A 24,163-nucleotide genomic window follows, 5' to 3' on the forward strand; every position below is an offset into this window, starting at 1 on the left:
AGAACAGATTGCACGTTACACAATCACATTTTGGTCTCAGAAATGATGGTGCATTATTTTGCTTCTCCTGCTGATGAGTATGGAGGTTATCAGCCATGCCTTGCCATTCCCACTGCTATGCCTGGCCCTGCCAGGTTTGGTACCACTTTATTGAGAGCAGCCAAGCCAAGGAAGGCTGGTGGCAATGCACAAACCATTGAGTGTGAGCTGAACAACTATTCTGTGTGGATATGTCACCTTCCTACAAAGGAAATACTAATGTCCAGCAAGTGGATTAGAAAACATTTGTCTCAAAGTATGGGACATGAGCACCCAGCCATCTGCCTCCAGAACCTAGCACTCCTTTGAATTAGAAATTATAAACTAATGAGCAGAGTTGCTGTTTGGAGTCCAAGCTGCATTGTATGAACTTGGTACTTGCACCCCGGCGGCAAGACAGGTCTAAACAAGATGCAATCATTTCAAAGGACAAAAAAGGTTCAGTGAAAATGTTGCAGGGCAAGGTGGTCATACCAAAGGAAAAAGGTGGAAAAATGGCCATCTGCATACTGCAGATGGGGAACTAAAGCACTAGAGACAGGGGTGGTGTGGTGCTAACCATCCCTTCTGCGCAAAAAAGCTGAGCTTTTTTGAAAAGCTGTGTAATGTGTCCTGCAACACATTCTCTTGAGATATTACCTCATACCCTTTAGACATTTCACTGCATTAGAGGCCTTCTTATTTAAGGGCCTAATATTTGTCTTTCCTAATATTTCCTAATATTTTTCTTTCTACTCCATCTTAAACTCCCATGCTTGGCATTAATAACAAGAGTATTTTCCCTCTAGAGTATTTTGCCTTGAATACTTATATAGCAGTATCTTACCTTCTTCCCCTCAAATTTGATTATTCTTCATTTATCCACTTTTTGTATATTGAAGTTTAAGTCTTTCTTTCTCCCTGTTGATAAAGTTGCTCTTGTCCTTCCTGGGGGGTTGATGGCTCAGGGTTTCTTTCAGCCCTTTCTTACACGGTTCAATGATGTTCTTCTGCATTTCTGTATTTTTGATACAATTGCAGTCAGAACTGAAATCCAGCAAGAATCTTCTGTGAAGATGCACCTGGTCAGTCCCCACTGGAGATCAAGGGTGGCAACTCCTTGCACTGTACCAGAAGCAGCTCGCAGCACAGGAGCAGCCTGTGTCCCGCCCAGGGTGCCCTCACCTGCTTGGGTGACCTGAGGGAGGGGTGCCTGCATCTCTGGTTGCCTCACAGCGCAGGGCTGGTTTGGGGTGCCTGGCCCCTCGCCTGGGAGCCTGGTCCTGATCAGCTGTGCCGGGCAGGCAGGCAGGTGTCTGGACGCACTTCAGGTGCTGAGTGCCAAGGTTGGTGTGCACGTGATGTGCCGCTACATGGGCACTTCTGGCGCTGCAGAATTCGGGGGTGAGTTGAAAGCTAAACCAGACCTGCTGCTGGGGGTGAATTTGCAAGCGATGCTCTTTCGTACAATTTCCATCTTCCTGTCCTATTTTCGTGCTATCTGTCCTGGTGCACCTTTGGTGCATATGCCAAAGGCCACACAACCGCAGAGGGAAGCTTGGCAGGCTGTGACCCATGCCGACCTGCATGAATTAAAAAAAACCCTTTATTTTTTTCGGAGGTGGGCAGGAGTGACCTTTTTGCTTAGAAAACGGAGACAAGCCGCAGCCTTCCTCCCCGCCGCCGGCCCCCGCTCCAGGTCGGTCTCTGATGGGGAATATGGGGGATGAAGATGCTAAGTGCAGGCGGAGGGGATGGACAGGGAAAGGGAATCCCGTTCCCTTGCACCTCGCTACAGTTGGAACCACAGCACAGACCCGGGGCTCCCCCGCGACGCGGCGGCCGCGGGAGGCGGGGGGACCGCAGGAGGCGGCGGAGGAGGAGAAGGAGGAGGAGGAGGAGGAGGGGGCGAGCGACGGGGAGGGGAGGGAACACCTCGGCTGGGCGGAACACGCCGGCCGGCGCGGTCCCAGGCTGCCGCGGCCGGGCTGCCCGCGCTGCCCGCGGCTCCCTCTGCCCCCGCACGCTCCCTCTGGGGCCGGGGGCGGCGGCGCCCGCCGCGTCCCGCCCGCAACTTTCCCTCCCCCGTGGATGGCTCTCGTCGGAGACCTGCAGGGCAACCGGGCGCTTGACACCTGTCCCCCATGGGCCGCCCCCGCGCCTAAGTTTGCCGGCGCCCGGCCGCGCTCCGCCGCCGCCGCAGGGCGGGCTTGAAGGGGGCCGCGGTGCCCATGGCCGGGCGCCCCGCCGCGCCGAGCTGTCCGTGCGCGCCGCCCCGTCCCGCCCGCCCGGGAGCCGCCGCGCCCGCCCGAGCGCCGCAGCGGGGGCGCTGAGCGAGGCAGCCCCCGGCACTCCGCCACCGGCTCGGCGCCAGCCGCCGCTGCCCGCCGGGTCGCTGGCGGCGGCGGCGGCGGGGGTGGCGGCGGGGCCGCGGGATCCGTCCGCGCTCGCTGCCCCCGTGTAGTTCTCGAGTCGTCTGTCCTCGGCGGCGGTCCGCGGGTGACATGCAGTCCCTCATCTCTCCGGTGACCAAGGCTATCCTGGTGGCTTTGTTCATCTTCGCCATCCTGCTGATCCTCTACGTGATTCTGTGGTACATCTGCCGCGATGTGGATTGCGACCATGGGATCTGAGCGGCGCCGCGGGGCCAGGGCTTAGGAGCCGGGATTCACCCCGCGGGGCCGGGAGCGGCAGCGGGAGCCCCTCCGGGCGGCAGCCGCCGCCACAGCGGCCGAGCAGGGGAAGAGAAGGGGAAGGAAAGAAAAGAAGAAAAAAAGAAAAAAAAAAAAAAAGAAAGCGAGCGAGGGACCGAGCCGAAAGAGCCCGGAGGACAACTGCGATCAAGAAACCAACCTGAGCTTGACCTTCAGAGACCAGGGTGACCCGGTGAGTCTCCGCTCTCCGCGGCGCGGGGGATGCGCGGGTGCGGCGGGGCTGCCTCCCTCTCTCCCTCCCGCTCCGTTCCCCTCCCCTCACACACACACACACACACACAAACACACTCGCACACGCACGCACATGGATGTGGCACAGGCGCCCCGTACACACGCCGCTTACACACACACCCGTGGATGTGCGTGCCTGAGCGCCCGCTGCACGCAGGCATGCGTGTCCCTTGGGGACAAGCAGGACCCGTCCTGCTGGCCGGGATAAATTGTGCCTGCCCCCGTGTCCGTGTCCCCCCGCTTTAAATTTTTCGAGGTGCCAACGCGCCAAAGGCAGCGCGCCCACGGGAGCGGCGGGGTGCGGGTGCCGGAGCGCGGCCGCCGCGCTGCCTTTGCGGCCCCACATTGGTATGCAGGCGGTGGCTGCGCCGCCAGGCAGACCTAAAAGGTGAGCCCAGGGGATGGGGAAAGTCAATGCTTCATCAGTCCAGGGGCAAATCGGGAAGTTACAGAAAATGAAGGGAAGATGTCAGGTACCCGGCTAGTGCCAGCAGGCAGACTTCGGGGAGGCGATGTGAAGCAGGATGAGTTTCTCCTTTCTAGAAAGGAGATGGAAAGAAGTGGGGGAGATGATGGAAAAATGTGCATGGGAAGTTCTGGATGGGAGCGCTCCGTGTCTGGTCTCACTGACACTGCATTTCCTACGTGCTACTCTCTGTAAAAGGGTTAACACTCAAAAGGGTTTACCACAAGCTGGGCAATTTCAGAAAATGTTGATCAAAAGTACACAACTGGTGAACATGTACATGCTGACTTGTTGGGACACAAGAGGGGATGTATCCTGCCCAGCCTTTTTCCCACCTGAGAGAATTTGTTGTTGGAGATTTCTGCTCTTACTGTTTGGTTGTATTGAATACCCTGTGCTGAAGCAGAGGCAGCAACACATTGTGTTTGAAGTGGAAAAGACCTGCTGAAAGAAAAATGGTCCCAAACACTTGGGCTGTAACTGTTTCTGTCCTTGACAGACAAGCTGTCAGGGATAGGAGCAAACTCCAGCTGCGTGCGTTATCCCTGGCGTGCGTTATCCCTGGTGGGATGTGTTCGGGTGCCGCAGGGTGTGGGTGCGTATACACCGTGGGGAGGAGGAGAAACATCAAATTCACATTTCAGGCAGGGGAACAGGGACTCAGCCAACTGTGAAGTGTAATCGTGTGATTCGGGGTGATTTGACATTGAGTATTGGTGACTGAAAGCTCACCTTTGCAACGGAGGTCTGTACGTGGAGGAAACGGTCGGAAGGCGATTCTCTTGCCATTTTGGTTTGTGCTTCTGTTCAGACTGTATTTTGAAGGGCTTTCGACCTGACTAGTTGATCAAACATGACATTACCGTTAACACACGCTACTAATGTGATTATAACAGCAGTGACATCAATGTTTCCTTGCCCTGCAACTACAGTAGCAATGCATTTGTTTACTTCCCCCATGCACGCTCTGAAATGTCTGTTACTCAACAGCTCCGAGCAGCAAGGGAACAGGGAGGAGGAGGAGGGGGAAACTTACAGACATTTAAAAATGGCTATAGCTCTGTTTCCCTTATCCATGTAATGATGTGGAAATAAAACAACCTCCAAGTCCTCTTCATCTTTTTTTTTTTCTTCCTCCAGTCAGTACACATTTTTTTACCAAGGTGGCAAAATTCTCTTCACACTTTGACATGTCAGGTTGTGTCACATGTTCCCTTCCGAATTAACAGCAGTGCACACCTTCTGCCCCTCTCCTAGCTGGCAGGAGCTAGCGGGTGAGACAGTTATAGAGGCTTTGCCATTTAGTGTTAATTATTTCACAGTAAACCAACCTGTTATTTATAGAACTGGATGAAGTGTGGCAAAATTAATGTGGTTTTCAGAAATCTTTAAATATTAAGAGATACGTGTGAAGGTGATTAAATATTTGAAGTGTTGATATGACCAAACATATTTTGTACTACCTATCATAACTGACATTAATCAACTTAATAATTGTAGAAACCATGAAACAGTCCCTTCAGTTATTGTCTGATCATTAGCGTTCCCAGCTGGCTCATTATCCTTTTAAGCATATTGTTTTTAGGAGACAAGATGTAGAATTTTTTTTAATGCCTGATTTTATCCTAAATAAGGTGAATATATATGTATTTATATATAAATATGCATATAAGGTTTGCATACAATCAAATGGGTATTTTTCAGCCTGACAGAACTGAAAAATAAGCAGAGGAATGAGTAGCAGTATTGAATTTGATTTGTACTTGTAGTCACAGATGTGTTTGCTTTAGTTCAATATTCTATGTGTTCATTATTGTGTACTAGCAAATGTAAAACCCTAAAGATCTGAAACACACCTTTTCCTATTGCTGCAATGCCTCATAGAAGGGAATGATATCCTGGCCTTGCTCAGCTGTGTGTGGAATTTTGCAGTTGGTTTTGACAGAGTAGGAAATATATTGTCAGATTAGCATGTGAATTTGTAACAGCATGATGTTACCCAAGTTGAGAGAGATATTAAAACAGTAAAAAGGGTAGAATTGATTATCGTGGAATACGTAGAGACCTTATTTTTGTAATTGTTTACTTGTTTGCTCAGAAGTTTGGTGATGATTTTATTTCTCTTTTGGGTTTGTGCTCGTGCCTCAACTCAACAATTTTCACCATCTTGCTCTCTTTTAATGTATGAGAGCGTTTCAAAGGTGAACTCTGAAATATCCCCTGTGACTGAGATGCAGTGCATCAGGTAGATATAGATCACCTGTAAGTGTTTTTTGCAGTAAGATAGGTTGTAACATAATGAGTAGCACTTTTGTTTAAAGCAAAGATAACTTGTTATTGTGTTTCTACTTAAGCCAAGAGAAATTTTTTACCCTATTGCAAAAATTAATAATTTCGTGGTCTGAAAGTATGTTTTTGGTCCATTTAATAGGCTGCTCAAAAACTGTGTTAAATGATATTTCAAATCTTTGCCTTTTTTTGTGTGGAAAAAGACTGTGAAGTTACCACTGCTTCATCAGCAGAAGTGTAATGAATTTTATGGATTAATTCCTACTGCAGGGTAGCATGCTTGTCATGGTCCTAGCAGTCTTGTCACATCAGACTTAAACATGCAGTATGTTTCTGGATAAGTCATTCTTTACTCAATTCCTAGTCAGGCAAATTCCCTGCAGATTTATTAAATATTTCCTGTACGTGGCATGTAAGAAGAGTAACCGGGCAATAAAACTCACAGATTTTCTCATTTTCCATTTTCTTCCCTATAAGATGGGTTAATAAGAATCAGTGTCTTCATGGTGTGCCCTCTGTGCATCTTACACCATTTCCCTAAAACAGGCTTAAAATGAGCATTGAAGATGATTCCAGCACAGGAGGGTCTCTGCAGAGATGAAAGGTTAGCCGAGGTCCAGGGATGGACAGTGCTGCATCCTCGAGATGTCCTTGTGTCAAATGAGTGCTCAGCTGGACTTTTTCCCCTCCAGGTGAGTGTAAAGCAGGGAGCCTCCAGCTGCTGTAAGGCAGAACACATAGCTCTGCCCTATGCAGCTCCAGCCCCATTTGTTGGAGGGCCCAGTCTAGGACAGATTTTCTACTGTCTGTTCTATGCAAGGCAATGATTTGGTAGTTGTTCCTCGCAGTCTTAAAATCTGTGAGCTGTAGGTTATTGGTAATGTGACAAGAACTTGGCCCAATTTGTTTTTAAACAGCTCAGAGGTGGGATGGTTGGGATTAATTGTACAGCTGATGCCACCATTCTAACACTTGAAACTGGCAGGGCCCTTTAAATGACAAATTTGGGGGCAGTGTTAGGGAATACAGTGTCACTGTAACAAGTGTATTAAACCTGCAGCGTGAGCAGGCCATATCTTGCTTCTTGCTTGGCTAGAATAACAGTCTTGCATTGGTGGTGTTCATACAAACTCTGTGTGTAAGGAGTTATTGAAAAGGTGGTCTAAGGGAGTCGTGGAAAGCAGGCATGTTTGCTCCTCACCTAAAGATCCATCTCTGCTCTGGGTACACGAGCCTGGCTGCTCCCTCCGTGCTGCACGGCACGTCAGGGCTGCAGCTGGGCATTCAAACACACAGGAAAGTTCCACTGCTGTTTCTCAATGGATGACTTTTCCCCCAGTTTTTCTTTGATGCATGAGTGTTTTCTCCTTTCCTTCTAAGCATTAATCCTCAGAGCTGTGACTTTGTGCGTAATGCGGTTTGTAGACAAACTGCACGGATTGATTTTCCTGAAGTGGGCTGACCAAATGATGAGTGTATTGGAAAGCAGCACACACTTGCTTATTTGCTGTTCTACATTAAGCTAGTTTTTTTTTGTTGTTGAAATATCCTAATATCTATTAAAATAACTTAAAAAAATTACTGATTACTTTTAATATGCATTGCTGGTATGGTATATGTAGTTGCATAGCAGCATCTGCTCTTCTTAGAGGCATTCTGATAACTTTTAAAATTTTACCCAAGTGAGAAAATGTAAGTTTTAGCTTGGAGAGGGTCATAAAACTCTCTGCTGTTGGGAATTGCATTCTTATTTTGAATGTTTTGATATATTACTTTGGAATGCTAAAGATATTTACTGGTGTTTTTACAAGTCATTAAATGATATGTAAAGGATACCAATAAAATGACATTCAGACATTAAATATTTCATTGTAGAGCGTAGTTTGAATGTGGATTACAGTTGAGAAAAAATGTGGAAAAAATTGCTTGTGGCTGATGAAGAAAGACAAAGGTTTGGGAAAAGAAAGAAGTGTTATATCAAGGCAATAGAAGAGAGACTCCAGTGTGTTTAAATTTTAAGAAGTGGTGCTAATGGAAAGGAAAATGAGAAGCTTAGAGCACAAAAATTGCCACTTTCCTGTACAGAAACTGTATGTACATATAAATATACATGCATACATAAGCCTGTATATATGTATATACATTTGCACAATATGTGTGATGAAATTATAAATTTGCAACTCTAGAGCAAGCTGAGATGCTTTACATGAATGTTTTTTTTTTTCCTTTTTCCTTGAAACTTGACTCTATTAATGCCCAGTTGGAATTTACTTCAAAACGAGATAGTGTTTTAGGTGCTTTCTTGAGGACTCAATGATCAGAGATGAATGATGCTGAATATTGGGGTTATAAATTAATCATTTTATAAAGAAATTGCTACTGCTCCATTCACTTTGGAAAAAAATTTCTGGCTATGAGGGCTGGAAGAACTACATTAATAACAAATAGATTTTATGTCTTGTGTTTTCCATTGACCTCAAAGAGACAAAGTCGCTACTTAACAGGGAAAAATCCTATTAGGTAATTAACCTGTTATGACCAAGAAATATATGTGAGAAAAGAACATCTCAGAGAAAAGATAGCAGAACTTTAATATTTTGGCTCAAACAAGTAATAGCCAATATCTTCTTGCAAAAGTACAAATGTACAACTCCTTGATGTAATTAAACTTCTGTATTTATGTTTTGAGTGCAAACGATGAAAGAATCCTCCTGAAGTTATGAGTGTTAAAACTTATTCACAGAGAAACCTGATGGAGGATTATGATGCTTTTTGGGTATTATGATATTTTATGTAACACCTGAGTAAGAAAATGTTTCGGTTTGCATGAAATACAGCAATGTATTACCAGGGCTCGGGGAAAAAAAGCGTTTTTTGTATGAATAGCCTCTTCTGTATTTATTGCGTATTGAGGTAAAGCTGAACTCATGGAGAAAATTTTATTTGCTATTCAGTATCCATTTCAGTGTTGAGTTGTGGCTGCTGTGAACCCTATTAAATGGATACCCAGCAAAGTCATCGTGCTACCTACATCAAAAATTAAACAAGGTCTTCATTAAGTTGTGCTCTTCATGGACACTATATGTGACATAGTTAGGTAACCTGCAGTGCAGGTTTCTTATATAGCTCTTATGATTAATGCACTCCTGAACATACTATCATCACCTCCCTTGTGAGATATGTGTATATAAATGGGCTTAAAAATGAGTTTGCCACTAATCTCCATTCTAATGACTTGTTTTTATTTTCTACTGAAACACCATTCTGGCTTAAGAGGTACGATAACTGAGTGGGAGTTTAATGAAGCCTTGGTATCAGTGAAGATAAAAGGGAGACACTGAGCACACAGAAGGACATCAGTATGTGTTTCTAGCGACTGATACAGCATAATTCAGCTTGGCTGCAGTGACCATGAAACAGTGAAGTTTAAGATCCTTAGGTCAGTGAGGAGGGAAGTTTAAGATCCTTAGGTCAGAAAGTCTGCCTGTTAGGAGAGCTGGCCTTGGCCTCCTCAGGGGTCTGCTGGGCAGAGTACTGTGGGATGAAGCCCTAGGGGGAAGAGGGGCCCAATACATCCTCAAGGATTGCCTCTTCCAAGGCCAAGAATAATGTATCCCAAAAAAGAAGGCTGGCAAAAATGCCACGTGGCCTATGTGGATGAACAAGGAGCCTCTGGACAAAGTCAGACACAAAAAGGAAGCCTACAGAGAATGGAAGCAAGGTTAGACAGCTTGAGAGGAATACAGTGAGATTGCCCAAGCAGCTGGGGATAGCGTTAGGTGAGGTAAAGCCCTGAAAGAATTAAATCTGGATGGGGACATCAAGGGAAACAAAAACCTCTTCTATAGGTACATACCTACATACCTGGGTTATAAAAGGAAGACTAAGGAAAATGTGGCTCCTCTCCAGAAGAGAGGTCCCAGTAATATTAATCATCCTTACATTTTACATCTACAGTTCCTATCCTATACAATACTCTTGGATATGGTGAGATGTGGAGCTGAAGTGGAACCTGGCAGTGCACCACTAGAGCAGGATGATCACTGTGCTCATATGTGGAGGGTGAAGCCTTCACAGATCACAGTGGCCTGAAGGTTGAAGACAAAAATTGCAATATACTTATAGCCTGTTTAATTCTTACACCTCTGCGGGGACTCCAGCACATTTCTAGGAGCTAGAAATTAATTCAGTTACATCGCTCTGACTATAGTATAATCATGCTGGTCATACCCTTGTGTAGTGTAATTTTTTCTGTAATCTGGTCCAGTTTTTATCTTTATGTTTATCTTCAGCTGTACAAAGCCTGTCACATTAGCTGTCATGGCTATACAGGTAGTTGGTACTGTAGGATTTTCAGATACTGCCTGGCTAAAATGTGAGCTGTGGCTTTGACGAAAAAAGCAATCTCATGGGGATGGCATGCTTCAACACCAAACCTGTCATCTCATACCTAGGCTACCCACAGCTTATATTTAGGTGGAAAGCAGATTGCTAACTAGAGAAAAAGGCACTTAATGCAAAAGGCCATTGAACCTTTTCTTCCCAGGCAGAAAAAGCCTTTTCCTCAGCGCTCGGAGCTGTGCTGTGGTACCTGCCTGCCTGTCTGGATGGTGGGCAGACTCAGGGAAGCTGCACAAGGTGAGAGTGGGACCCCTTTATTCTGACATTTCATCATACACCTAAGTGTATGGTGAAATTTACTCCAAATTTACAAGATGGAGCTATCAAGAGTAATTATTTTCCGTGCAAATCCAAGATAAATGAGAGCTGCAGTGCATCTGTTGTCAGGGGTTTAAACAGTGATTCTCCTGTTAGTATACAGGCTCACTACCATTGCCCACCTTATTAAACACACGAAAAGCCACATTTCTATACCTCAGTTGTTATTTTTTTGCTTGGAGATGTATCAAAAAATGATGAAAACATTTTGAGCCTAGGAAAAAAGCTTACATATTTGAATGCATAAACTGCTATTTTTGAGAATTCTGAAGTGACGTTAATTTTTTCCCTCATGTGGGCTTACAAGCCTGGAGAGATTTTAAATTGAAAGTGGAAGAGAAAACTTGCTTTTTACTTGAGTTCATGAAAGCTCTCTTAGTTCTAAAACGAAATTATGTATGAAGCAGTAAGGTTCTGTATCATATATTAAATTCACACCACAATTCCCTTTTTAAAATTTTATACAGTATTCAGGTGAATAGATAGAATATGTAATCTACTTATTCCAGACTTCTGTGAACCTGCTGCTGACTTTAGGAATGAAGTGTTTTGACTGTTCCTGTCCCAGGAACAAGACATTGACACCAAATTCCTTTAGTTTGAGTCTGCATGTTGGAAGTGCTGTGAATTCCAAGGATAAACATGTAATGGTATTATGAAATAGTATTGTCTTTATTATGAGCCAAGGGCTTCTTCTCTTACTTTTGACCACACAAACAAGGTCAGCTGGAAGGAGGGTAGAGTACAACAGAAGCGGGGACTGGCTTGGAAGACACTGCAGCCACTATTGTGAGTCATTCTCTTTTAATCACCAAGGCAAAATCCTATGGGCATGTGGGATGATACATAAAGGAAAGCAGAATTTTGCTTGCTGTGGAGGAGCTGTTCATTTGTTACAAACATTCAGCTGACTTCAGTGGAGTGGTGCCAATTGCTGTTAGCACAGGCGTTAGTTCTGAGGATACATATAGGCATTAATAAACAATTGGAGTCCTTCTCCAGGCTGCAGAAAGTAGCAACCAAGTAAAGCATGCAGCTAGGATGACATCCAGCCACCTTTGTCACTCTTCAGCCTGTGTAGCCAGGTACCTTTTTTTGAGCTGATTTGGCAATGATTGATATAATACACAGAACTTGAAACTAGTAACATCTATTAATGTGTAATGTGTGTTCTATACAAAATGCTGCTAAATTAAAAGGCAAACTGTTATCTCATGAAATGTAAATGTTCATGATGGTTGGTTGGAAAATATAGCTGTGTAATGTGTGCCTTTGGTTCAGCAGAGTTCATGAAGGAAAGTGAAAGAATCAGCACTCCTGAGAGCCTCTGTATGAACCAAAATGGAGTCACTCTTGGAGAAGCTTATGGACATTCTACTACTAATTTATAAATGTCAGCTGGGCAATCTAGACTTCTTATAGACACTGTGGTCATCTGGATGACTACAGATATGAAATGGCTCTTGTGATAACTGCAAAAAAAACTTAAAGCCTCCTGAAATTCAGCAAGGAGGGGTTTCACTGAAAGGCAGCATCCTGGATGGGATGTACCAGTGATAGCTGTGCCATGTGCGGTGGGAAAACTTGCTAGTAACTGGAAGAAAAGATTAATTTAGTTGAAAAATATTAGGATGGATGGATGGATGGATGGATGGATGGAAGGAAGGAAGGAAGGAAGGAAGGAAGGAAGGAAGGAAGGAAGGAAGGAAGTCAGACAGACAAATCCTCTGGGGAGCAGCATTTCCCAGGTGCATTTCACATGTGGAGAGGCACTTTGAAGACAGAAGAGTCGACCCTGACAGAGGCTTTTCAGCATCTGGCGAGGAGTGGGACTGCAGAGCTGTGACATCAGGCCATGCTGTATTGTGGCAGTCACTCTGGTGCAGTCTGGAAAACAAGCTCAGATGCACAATACAACGTTTAGAGTGATTTGCCTTATCAAGCAACATGATGTTGTGACCCAGCATGGGCATATTACTGGATATTCAATTAAATAACATTTTGGTCTGTGTAGTAAAATGCATTTCTTCATTTCCCATTTGTAAGATAGTTGTTTGAATTAAGCTTGTGAATAACCTTTCTTTTATAGTCCTGTGATTTCTGCACTAGAGCTGTAACTTCATTTCTTTTTGGCCTACATTTGTATGAGTAGAGCAGTTGCATAGACTGTGAAATACATTTATTTTTCTCTTACCATTTCAGTTAGTAGGTAGTTGCAGAGCTCTTTTGTTGTAAGAGTGTAATGTTGCTTTTATAACTGGCTGGATGGTTCTACTGCTTGATTTCAGTTCCAACACAATCTCCTCATGCTTTTTTATCCTAACATGCAGCCCTATAGCCACCTATCAGACTCATCCTCCTCCCATCAGAGGTGTCCTGCTAGAAACCTGTGCTGGATTTCCTTGCTCCTGTGTAGGCAGCAGGTTTTGTGCCCTGATAGGGGACAGACTGAAAAATGCAAAATTATCATCACCTCTGAGTGTCACAAGAGAGGAGAATAAGCACTTTCAAAGCAGAAAGTGACTACATTTTTCATTCCCTTGCTGTAATAGTAGCAGATGGTACTTGTGGACCAGAATAATTTGTCCTTTGAATAATGTTCCTTGCCAAGGAAAGCTTAATTTTGTTTTTTCCTATGCGTAAAAAGTCGATTTTTTAAAAATTTAAACCTACACGTAAATCGTTGTACTTACCTGCATTTTGCTGGTTTCTTTTTTACCAATTATAATGGTTCTAGTTTTCAAAGCATTCTGTGTAATATCTGTTACATTAAAGGTTTGCACCAAGAGGATTTATTATCACGAATTAAAAGAGATGTTATACAAACACACATATGTGCACACATTTATTACCAGTGATGCTTGAATTGCAAGTGGTCACTTCATTTGCCTATTACCACCAAATTAATTTTGATTTCCTTGTTTTGCTTAACTTTAGGTCACAGTTTATTACAGTTTTTTACATAGTTTATAAGCTGGGTCGCTGCCCCAGAAATGAGGGGTGAAACCACTTGGTTTGGCTTGCAAAAGCAGCTCCTGGAACTCCTGACAGTGTGAGGTTTCTCTGGCCATTTCATTACACTTATACCAACAGGAGAGAGAATGGAAATAAACCCCTTTGCAAATTAAAGGCCCTTCTGAATTAACTTTCTGGGTGGCCTTTACCCCTGGTCAAGATGGTGTCTCCTTTTCTACTCAGCACCTTGGGTAAAGGATTCTCTCTTTCAAGGGAATCCTCAGCTTTCATGTGTGGAATGTCCTTATTTTGGTGCTGTTGCACCACAGAAACTCTTGTGGTGTTATAACCAACACTGAGATTTGGAAAGTCACTTGATTTTCACCTGACTTGAACTGGCCCACCTCTTCTTAGTTTTTTCTATGTGTGTATATCTGTCTGTCTGTCTGTCTGTCTATCTATCTCTCTATCTATCTATCTATCAATCATCTTTATATAAATTTTATCATTTGATATTAAATGCAAATGATAAAATCCTAATCTATAGTTTTTATATTAAAAAGCAATCTAAAGACATATGTGTACAGAAACCTATATCAGGACATCAGGAGTAATTAAGGAGAGGAGAAAGCAAGAGTTAGTTTTAAATTTCTTCTTAGGTACACCTCTGAAATAGAATATTGCTTTGTTACTTAGTTAAGGACAAATTGAATAAATAAAAATAAAGACTCAACAATATTTCTTCCTTTAAGAAAGGTTTTCTGTCTCAGGGAGTTAACCAAAGCATGAAAGTATTTCTGTAAACATCTCACAAAAAATATTTTTCTTTTGCGCAGTTAGCACTATTGCAAGTTTTTTCTGTTTATATTTGAGGGTGGTTTATGCCTTTTTAACTGTGCAAGACCTACTGGAAAAGGCCTAGTCAGTCGTAGAGAAAATTATTGATTTTTCTGTACGTTTAAGTGCACTGGTGTGGAAAGGATGGTCTCACGCTTCTGAAATATTTTTCAAATGTAAACAGCAGTCGACTTTGACCAGCCTGCATTTGAGTTTGCTCAAGACCCAGCACCCTGGAGGCAGAAGACTGTAGCAGTAGCAATAATACAATATCCCTGTAAAAATAGAACAAAAACTGTAATAACAGAAATAATATCCGGCCTCTATACTGTAAATACAAAAACTACGTACTCCATGATGTCCAAACACTTTACAGAAAAGTTGGGTGTTGATCCCCCTGCTGAAGGAGAGGAAACTGAGGCTGAGGAGGCTGGGGGCACTTCCTTGAATTCGCTGCTTGGACCAGTAGCAAATCCCAGTCCAGTGAGCTGCCCTTGACACTGCTCTGAAACAAGATAATGATGTTGGTGATTACTGTGTTTTGATCTGAGAATGTAGTGGTAATGGATTGCATATCATACACTATAATTTTATGTAATTTTCCAAACATTTATAAATAATTCAAACTTCAGGTTGGATGTGGCACATCAAAGTTTATCTTGCCATATCCCCTTTTTGCATCAAAGGAACATTGAAGACAGTGCTGACATGTTATAATAAAAAGTGAGATTTTGTAATGAATGACATTTGAGTACCAGAGTTTGGCTTATAATGGTAAAGTAAGAGCTTTGCTAATAAATCTGGTTAGAGCACTGCCATCCCAAGGAGTATATTGACACTGTAAACCTTTGTCATTTTAAAAGAAGACTAAAGGCTGTTTTTGACAAGATGAAAGAGGGTTGTTTGGTAGAGAGGGCAGGGTTCTTTACTGTGACCATTCCCCTTAAATAATATGTCATTATTTTTAACAACATATAATATATGTCAACTTACACTGAAGTGGGAACTGCCACTTTCAACAAAAGGAAGCATCATCCTAGACTCCAACAGAAAAACCAAAGCAACCCCAAACTGCAGATTTGGTTATATTACAGTGTAAAACTAGAAATGTTTGAAGATACCTTTGACCTTCAAGCTATTTTGTTAAATATGGGAACAGCAAATGATGTTGCTAAATGTTTAAAGTTGCATGAACAATCACATTTTGAAGTGAATTGCTAAATGTTTAAAGTTGCATGAACGAACACATTTTGAAATGAATGTGGTGCAGACAAAATCTAGAAACACTTAGGAAAGATTCAGAAGGTAGAACTGCCTAATAAATTAAGAAAGAACCCAGCATAAGCAATGACTGTCCATGGTACATTGGCTGAAACAAACATGGTGTCTTGTTAGGGACGGAGAAATAGAAACCAAACCCATTTCATGAGATGACTTGGCTGTTTTAAACTTGGAGAGATGTGTTACAGGCATTCTTCCCTGGAAAGCATGTGAAAGAGATAATGCAAAAGAAACCAACCTGGAGAATCCTGTTAGTGGGTGAAAATAAAATACCTCCTGTGACTGGAGATTTGGAAGTAATGAAATTTCAGTCAATCGATTACAAGGCTCCCAAGGAGAGAAATGCCATTTTCAGTGGAAGCAAAAGAGATGTTCTGTTTAAACTGTCCGTATGTTATTAATACAACATGATTGCTTTTCTAGGTATTGTAATAATTTTTGCAGCAAAGAAATGTAGAGAAAAGACCTGCAGGGATCATTAGTTTAATCTGTTGAAATGTGCAGTGCTCCACTGCCCTCTTTTGCCATGCACCTGGAAGAGCAGCAGCAGCTGCAGTAACAGGTGCCACCACAGCAATGGGTGCCTTTTCCTTCCAGGGCATGTGCCTTTGGAAAGGGCTCACAGACCAGGGACAGCACTCAAGTGATCCTTTGGGAATCTTCTCTTTCATGTTACAAAAGGAAAAATACTTTTGAATTCATTTACATGCATAAGGACCAAATATTCATTCTTCAGTCCTCTAGATTTTCCAATTAAGTCTTAATCTATAGTTAGAGTTTGATCTCAAGCAAATTTGTTCAGAAGGTACTGCTATGCAAAACATCTAACAGGGATGCTGAAGAAATGGAGTTAAAAACTGCCATCAGGTCTTGCCCTCCACATGCATTCTGCTGAGAACCAAATCAATCTGCTTAATATCTCTTTTGTAAAAATATTTTGGAAAGGAGGAAACCACAATAATCATTTACTACCGCTCTGTCTTGCTTAGCACGTTTTAAAAATTCTCTGCTAGTCCTTCAAAATATCCCTGTTAGTTCAGAGGGTGCACTTGAATAATTATGTTTATAGTTGTCTTTCTGTTTTTCACAGTTGACAGTACCCTCTAGCAGCTTGAAAATTATTGTGGTTTTCCTACCATTTTCACACTGAAATCTGTGTAGAAAAGGAATAGCCTTTGGCTATTGGTGCATTACTGTCATGCCAAGACATATATTTTTTTTGATTTTGCACAAGCATCACTGACAATGAAAATACAGATCTTGGACCAGTTTTTATCTGTCAGGCTTCCTGCAAAGTTTGTAAAGAATAATCATGAACAAATTAATCCATCCTAAACTAGAGCTATCTCCTGGCTAAACTTGTTTGTCTGCATTTTTACAGCAAGCATTTTAATTTTTGTGTTTTGTGGGGAAATCATCCTCTTATGCATTCATTATTTGTACAAAAATATAGGTGGAAACATACAGAAGCATATGACATGGAAAATATTCATGCTTGTACGTTGCGTGTACATTCTCTAACATCAGTTTTTTGGAGATTATTAGACGCTGAATTGCAAAATCTGGCTTATAGCATCTAACCAAGGTTTGCTTTTAATGTGAAGAGTTAATAAATACTCTGAGGATTTTAAACTTTTATTTCTATACTTTCCTATGACAACTCATTTGTTGCTGTTGAAAATAACCACTCAAATAATTTAACTGATATTTCCACCAGTGAAACAGTGATGCAGTAGGGTGTCCACTGCAGTATTGAAGTCTGGGAGCAGAGGAGATGCATGGAAGAAATGGAGAAGACTGTTGGGAGGCAAAAGAACATTGCACAGAGAGAGCTGCTTCAAGGAGGCAGCAAATCTAGTGCTGCCTTAAGAGCATGCAGGAGTGCTAGGATACAGTGGGTATTTTTGCCCCTGATGAAGGAGGAATGATGAGGAGGACTCCATCTTATCAGAAGGTTAATTCATTACTTTGTTATACTATATTATTCTATACTATATTACATTATATTACATTACATCTAAACTGAATCTGCTAAACACTCAACTGCGCTCCACTGCACAGCCTTTCATGATTGTCAGCTGACAGTCCCAGCACACACACACGCTTGGCCCTGATAGGCCAAGGAAACAAAACAACATCACTTTGGGTAAACAATTTCTGTATTGTATTCTACTTTTGCACAAACACAGGCACAGCAAATGAGACAAGAATTGTTTTGATCATTCTCTGATTTTCAGAGAATGTGAATCCCAGAAATATTCTTGGGAAGATTGCCTTGCTTTTCTCTGTGATGAGAAATGGGGTGACAATAGGACATATGGAAATGGACACTCCTGAGCCCCTTTCTCTTCCTGATCAGATCTACATTTGGCCCCAGTGAATTTTGAGATTATATGGCTTTAGCAACATGCCTACCTTCTTCCTCTAAGGACACTGAAGTAGGAGCTCTGGCTGCAGCCCAGCTGAGTCCTGGACATGAGCAGGCAGGGCTTGTAACTCAGCTGCCTGACAGATCTGAAAGTTATCTTGCACTGGCAGCTCTGTGATACCAAACGTGTTGAGATAATAAACCTCACCAAATTCACAACAATCTATGATATGCTTTCTCTGGCCTTGCTTTGCCTTGCTTTGCCTTCCATTTCTTGGGTTGGCTTAGCTTGGCTTGGCTGAGTTTGGCTTCCTTTCTCTTGCCTTCCCCATCTCTGTTCATCTACAGGTGTCAATTCCTTACTGACACAGCCTTCTCAGGGTCTTTGAAATGTTTGAGTTCAGTTGCAAAGGTTCTTGCTTTGCTTATTTTAGGAAAAACCCTTATTTTAAACCAAAAGCCCAGAAAGCTGAATTGCACTTTCAGGGTACTCATCTGACCCACTGTCAAGCAATATTTTTTCTAAGTCTTAATTTTATTTTATTTTATTTACCGAAGATAAAATGTGTCAAGAACCAACACCATGACACAGCAACAGCATTGCAAACTTGTAATAGAAGGACTTAACTACCAGGGCATGGGATTAATGGAAAGCATTTACATTAGTGTTTTGATTTGGATCAAGATCATGTGTTTAAAATGAGACTGCTGGTTACTGCCATTTTGCAGACCTTGGATCACATCACACACAGATCTCCCAGTGAGTGTGAGAGTTCTTCTCTTTGAGCAGCACGGAGTGCAGTCTAGAAGCTCTCCTGATGTGCTCCAGCTGTTGTTTAGCAGTGATACTGGTCACACACAGCTGCCAGAAAAATATGGATGTCTTTTGGGAGCTGCAGATCTTTCCAGAAGCTCCAACTTTAAGTGCTTCAGCCTCTATCTACCTCTGAGCTTACTCCACAACGTTGGTTAGGATTGAATCCACAAAAGTGATTTTTCCCATGTTTTGTAGGATTTTCACCTGTATGAAGCAATCATTGGTGGAGTCCAGAAGCTGCATCTGTAAACTCAATCTCATGACATTTGGGCAGCTTGTGTACCAGCAACTGAAGCTCTCCATCGTGGGTATTTTGAATTTGATGACTCTTCTTTATCTAGCAACATCCAGATAATATTTTTTAGCAACAACTTGATAATATTTTTTAGTTCTAGAAGTGCATAGCAATAGCTGTAAAATCTAGTTTAATTATGGCTAGTATAAGGAAAATACTAAACTGTTCAAATGTTGTGGTTTTATAATTTGAGAATTTGTGTCATTTTAGATATAGATAATTCTACAGTTCTGTTCTTTATGAGTCCATAGCTCTGATCTATTAAGCAGTTATATACTTGGCCCTCTGGGTTGCTGTTATTCTGCCAGGTGATTATTTTTATATTTTAAATGCACAGAATTTTGTGGGTGCAACTGTGAAAAGATGCAAAAGACAGTAGGTGTTTACATCCTGTTGAACTTCAAAGGAAGCTGATTCCAAGAAATGTCAGGATTTTTTATGCATTCCAATAAAATGGACAGTCAAAGGATAGCAATATACACCAAATTATTGAGAATTTAAATGGGATGTTTACAGAGGCTGTCAAAAGGAAGTGGGATAATCATGTATCAACAGAACTGCATACAAATTCTATAAATTATTAAAAATACATGTAAAAAGACCTACACGTGATCCTTAGGTCAGAATAATGGTCTGATCCTCTGTAAAGAATTTTGGATATTTGTAACCAGTTGAGAAACAGCTGAAGAAAAACACCTGTGTAGCTAGCTAAAGAGACAATAAATCTGTAAATGACAATAAATGTGTAGGGGACAAAGGATGCAATTCTTTAATATATTGAAGCTAGGAATCCCATCATTGCCATTCAGTAAATTGCCTGTTTAGTTATGGTTAATTACTGATACAAATGGTAGAAAAAGATATCTTTGAATTTCTGAAGTATGAGCAAATGAGGAGCAGCACACATGAATTTAAAAGTACAAAATCAAAGCAGATAATGCCACATCTCTCTGGGGAGAAAAAAAAATTGCTAGAAATTGTAAAATGTCTAGAGGGCAATAAAACATTCTAGATTGTGTCTCTCAAAGCACTGTGTTGAAAAAGAGAAGACTGATTTTGGTACAGTAAACACTTGTACTAACATTGACAAGCAGCTTACTGGAGCACTGCGTTAAAGGTGCAGGTGGCAGGAGTTGGGACCATTTGCAGTGAGATGGGTGAAAAAAAAATTGCAAGGCATAGTTTATTTCACATCTCATGAGTGGTCTGCCTTCACTACAGGTTCCTTTGGCCAGAAGCATCCTTGGTGTTATGTTTCCCTGATAGTAGACTTCCCTCGAGTTGCAGGGTGATAATAATAATTGATTAAAAAATCAAGGATGTGTTCTGCAAATTTCACTTTCCCCATTTGCAAGACAAATTTTGCTGTGCAGGATTTAGTTCAGTTTCATTTCCTGTAATGTACAGGGGTCTATTCCACTGAACCTATTATGTGGGTTTCATAAATGATTATTTTTAGGATGGCCATTCTTCCTTGGATTTTCTATCTTGAGTGGCAGCAAGAGAAGTCTCCATCATCTAATTTAATTACCTTGGATCACCATCTCTGCAAAGGTCTGTCATTCTCCATCAGCTGAACACCATGAATTAAAACTTTTTTTTTTTTTTTAATCTCCCTTCTCCCTAGAGGAACACCAATGAATGCCAACTTTTCTTCTTAGATCCATAAAGATCCACTGCCTTAGTGAGGTCTTAATATCTACCCTTTGATGAGAGAATTTGATCCTAAGATGTGTCCAATTACAGAAGTATCCAAATAAAGATTCACTTCATAAAGGAACTTTTCTGGGAGTTACTGGTGAGCCTTTGTGAATTTTTATCCAATCACTACTTCATTACTTCTGAAGCCCAGTGGTTTTGCTGAATGTGTGACATTCATTAGAAAGCAATGTGCTAATCAGAGCACTCCTGTTTTATGTTAGATGTTCCTTTTTTATTACAGTGCTACCTGACATTTTGCTTGACATTTTAGAAGCTGGATAGAAATTTTTCACTTTCAGTCTTTATCATGCTGAATGCATGTGAGTGTTCCATCTCTTCCATCAAAAAAAAAAAAAATAATCAGGCAGCATATTGCTGTCCCTGTGATGAGGGAGATCCTGGGGCTCTGAAGAGGTTTACTGGAGTCACTGGATCTCTCTGAAAACTCTGGCTCCATCTTTTCAATTTTCTTAGGATCATCTTTGAGTTTTTGAAGGTTGTGATAATCCAAATGTAGCTTCAGAGAAGTATGAGAAACCTCAGTATGTATGGATCCCATCAAAGATCCAATAAACAAGAAATCCAAACAAATAAAAAATGAGACAGCAATACAAACATATAATTAAAATGACTTAAATGACTAACCTCTGTGTTGGTGAAAACACATGGATAATTTAACAGAAAAATTGTGGTAAATACTATGACAGTGATGACAACTGTCACGTTTGTGTTTGATTAGATTCTGTTCTTAGAATCATCAACTTTGACTTTATAATTTCATCTGATCCTATTAGCCTCCCCATACTTTTAGGAAAAGTGTGTGTCTAATGATTAGGATTGGAGAAAAAAGTAGCATTTTACCATCCTGAAAGGTTCCCAGACTCAGTAACAGATTAGAAAAACAATTCCTGAAATGCTAATTTTACAGAATGCTCTTTTAGTCTGAAGGTACTGTTTTGAGCCAGACATCTGCTAAAATGCACCTAGAGAAGTCAGGTTCACCCAGGCCTCTCATTGAGATGGTGCTTTGGGATGGACCCTCCTGCCCAGCTGGGGCTGCTGATGGGAGCAGGATCTGGGGAGAGCCTCCAGAGGGAGATGCTGCCCAGCTAACCTGCCACCAGGGCATGAGGAGAGCCTGCTCCATGGCTCTGCCTGGCTCCCCTGGGCTCCTGGGGCTTGGGTGCAAGCCAAGCCCTGCTTCAACTCACAGCCCTGAGCACTTGGCTCTGGAAGTCCTGGTTTACCAGCACAGGTCGCTGGAGAATTTAATCTCCCATGCTTGTTCTTGCTACTCTGAGTGCTGCTTGCAAGGAAGTTGACAATTTAATGAGATACTTGGCATTAAAAAGGTCTCTGTGCTGGATCCAAGTGCTTAGTTCTGTGAAAGTCCATGTTTAGTTGGCACTTTGAAGTTGGCAAGTATCTGGATCAAACTGTAAGGGCCATGCTAGGGTTCCCAGGGATAGGGCACCCCTGGAGCACCTGAGCAGAGCAGGAGCAGGAGATGCCCCAGCACCAGTGGAGGCCCACTGAGGAGCACCTTACACTTTTGGGGGTTGTGTGCTTTGGAACTTTTGCAATTTGTCCTATACCTGTTCCTTTTCAGCGCTTGCTCAGGCACAGGCTGAGGGCTGAACTTTGTCTGGAAGTCGGCAATGTCACTGTACTGCTCAGCAATTTGGCAACACACTGAAAACCCCACCATTAGCTTTGCAGTGGGAGCATGTCCCTGCTCTCTTCATGGGCTCAGATAAGCTTGTTAAGTGATGGAGACTGACATTTGCTCCTGGAGAGAGAGGCCTTTATTTGGAAAAGTTATCAGATATTAGAATGATTCATCTGCTACTTGAGGCTAACTGTTTAGCTTCCTTCAAGTCAAATTAAACAGTTGCTGTTGGCATGAAAAACAGGGAAGGCAGGCAGAGTAAGAGAAAGGACAACTTATAATTAAAATCAGGCTTGATCTTATTCCACACTTCATTATACCACTGAAGAAAATGGCTGGTTTTACTTCCAAATATTTAGACACTGCAAGCAATATTCATCCATAGCAACGCAGCTTTAGACTAAGCAAGAGCTAGTATTACAGTAGGAAGATTAGCTAAGTACTTTTAAATGCTCTTAAATGGCAACATAATCTTTGAAAAATATATAGTGTGGGCCTTAAAAAAATTGACATTGGCATAGTTATGAAGTGACAGCTGACCTGCAAGTGTGGTGTTGCTTAGCAATACTTCACCATCAGGCAAATTGGGAAAGTGGGCTAGAATGATTTACACCAGGGAAGAGATAAGTGCTAATTTTCTCTAGAAGATTCAGGTTACTGTGGTTATTAGGAAGGATATTAGATCATAAACACCTCTCCACTTCTTCTTCCTTTTTTTTTTTTTTAAAGGTGTTGAAAAGTACTTCTCCTATGAAGACAGGATGAGAATGTTGGGGTTGTTCAGCCTGGGGAAGAGAAGCTCTGGGGAAACCTTATAGCACCTTCCAGTACCTAAAGAAGGCCTACAAAAGAGCTGGGAAGGGACTTTCTACAAGGGCTTGTAGTGATAGGACAAGGAGGGATGGCTTTAGACTGAAAGAGGGCAGGTTTAGATTAGATATCCAGAATAAATTCTTTGCTATAAGGATAGCAAGGCACTGAAACAGGTTGCCTAGTGAAGTTGTGAATGTCTCATCCCTAGAAGTGTCCAAGGCCACATTGGATGGTGGCCCTGAACAACCTGGTACAGTGGAAGGTCTTCCTGGCCACTTCCACCCCCCAGGAGGGTTGGAACTAGATGATCTTTAAGGTCCTTCCAACTCAAACCATTCTAAGATTCTGTGATTCTATGATTTTGAGAAAGATCATCAGTTAAAAAACAGTCTGTGAGAATGCAAGTGCATTTGCTTCCAGAACAGTAATTTCAGAAATGGTTGATACAAACAATACATTTGGAGGGAAAGAATAATTAATAACACAAATAAAATTTTATTTTAATGCTTCTGTAAACATTTTCTTAGCCATTTAGATTTCTGGATCAGTTGCCAGAGTCCTGACCCTGCCAGAGTCCCTGCAGGTGGGATGCTGAACCTGCCTGAACTTCAGCTGCTGCCAGAGGCTGTGCCAGCCCAGCTGAGCTCACTGCAGGACCAGAGATGAGTTAGCTGGTGGTCTGGGTTGAGACACATCAGGCAGAAAAATAAGGTATTTTGAATTTGGAAACTTGGTGGCAAAGTTTGAGAGTTTAATAAAGATAAGAAGCTTTTTCTGTCTCGTCATGTTTTCATGTGCAATCCACTTTCTATGCATCCACAGCAGTAGGTAAGGAAAGGGAAAGCATTTTGCTTCACATTGGTTGCCTACTCTAGACAGATGTCTTACTTGGTGTGAGAGTAAAGTGAATGCTTTGTCTGTCAGACTTTCTTGTTATACCCTAGGACACACAGGATGCAGTGATGCCTTCTAGGGTACTGTGTGGCTGAA

The 24,163-nt window shown here is 42.2% G+C and overlaps 1 protein-coding gene across 3 annotated transcripts in view; it reads left to right on the forward strand.

The window, feature by feature from the left end:
- The first annotated feature begins 2,818 nt into the window (after positions 1-2,818).
- The window catches only part of ZBED1 (zinc finger BED-type containing 1), a 52,873-nt gene continuing 31,528 nt past the window's right edge, over positions 2,819-24,163 (forward strand). Inside the window, exon 1 of one of the 3 annotated variants that reach the window (XM_054271393.1) lies at positions 2,819-2,904. The gene's annotated coding sequence lies outside the window, so the exon portion shown is untranslated. Of the gene's footprint in view, positions 2,905-20,713; positions 20,789-24,163 lie in introns of those variants that run through there. The other 2 variants (XM_054271397.1, XM_054271396.1) reach the window with 2 other exon arrangements.

This window comes from Melozone crissalis, unplaced genomic scaffold (genome assembly GCF_028551555.1).
Source record: "Melozone crissalis strain CALT ecotype California unplaced genomic scaffold, PUWL_Pcris_2 ptg000013l_1, whole genome shotgun sequence".
NCBI lineage: Eukaryota > Metazoa > Chordata > Aves > Passeriformes > Passerellidae > Melozone > Melozone crissalis.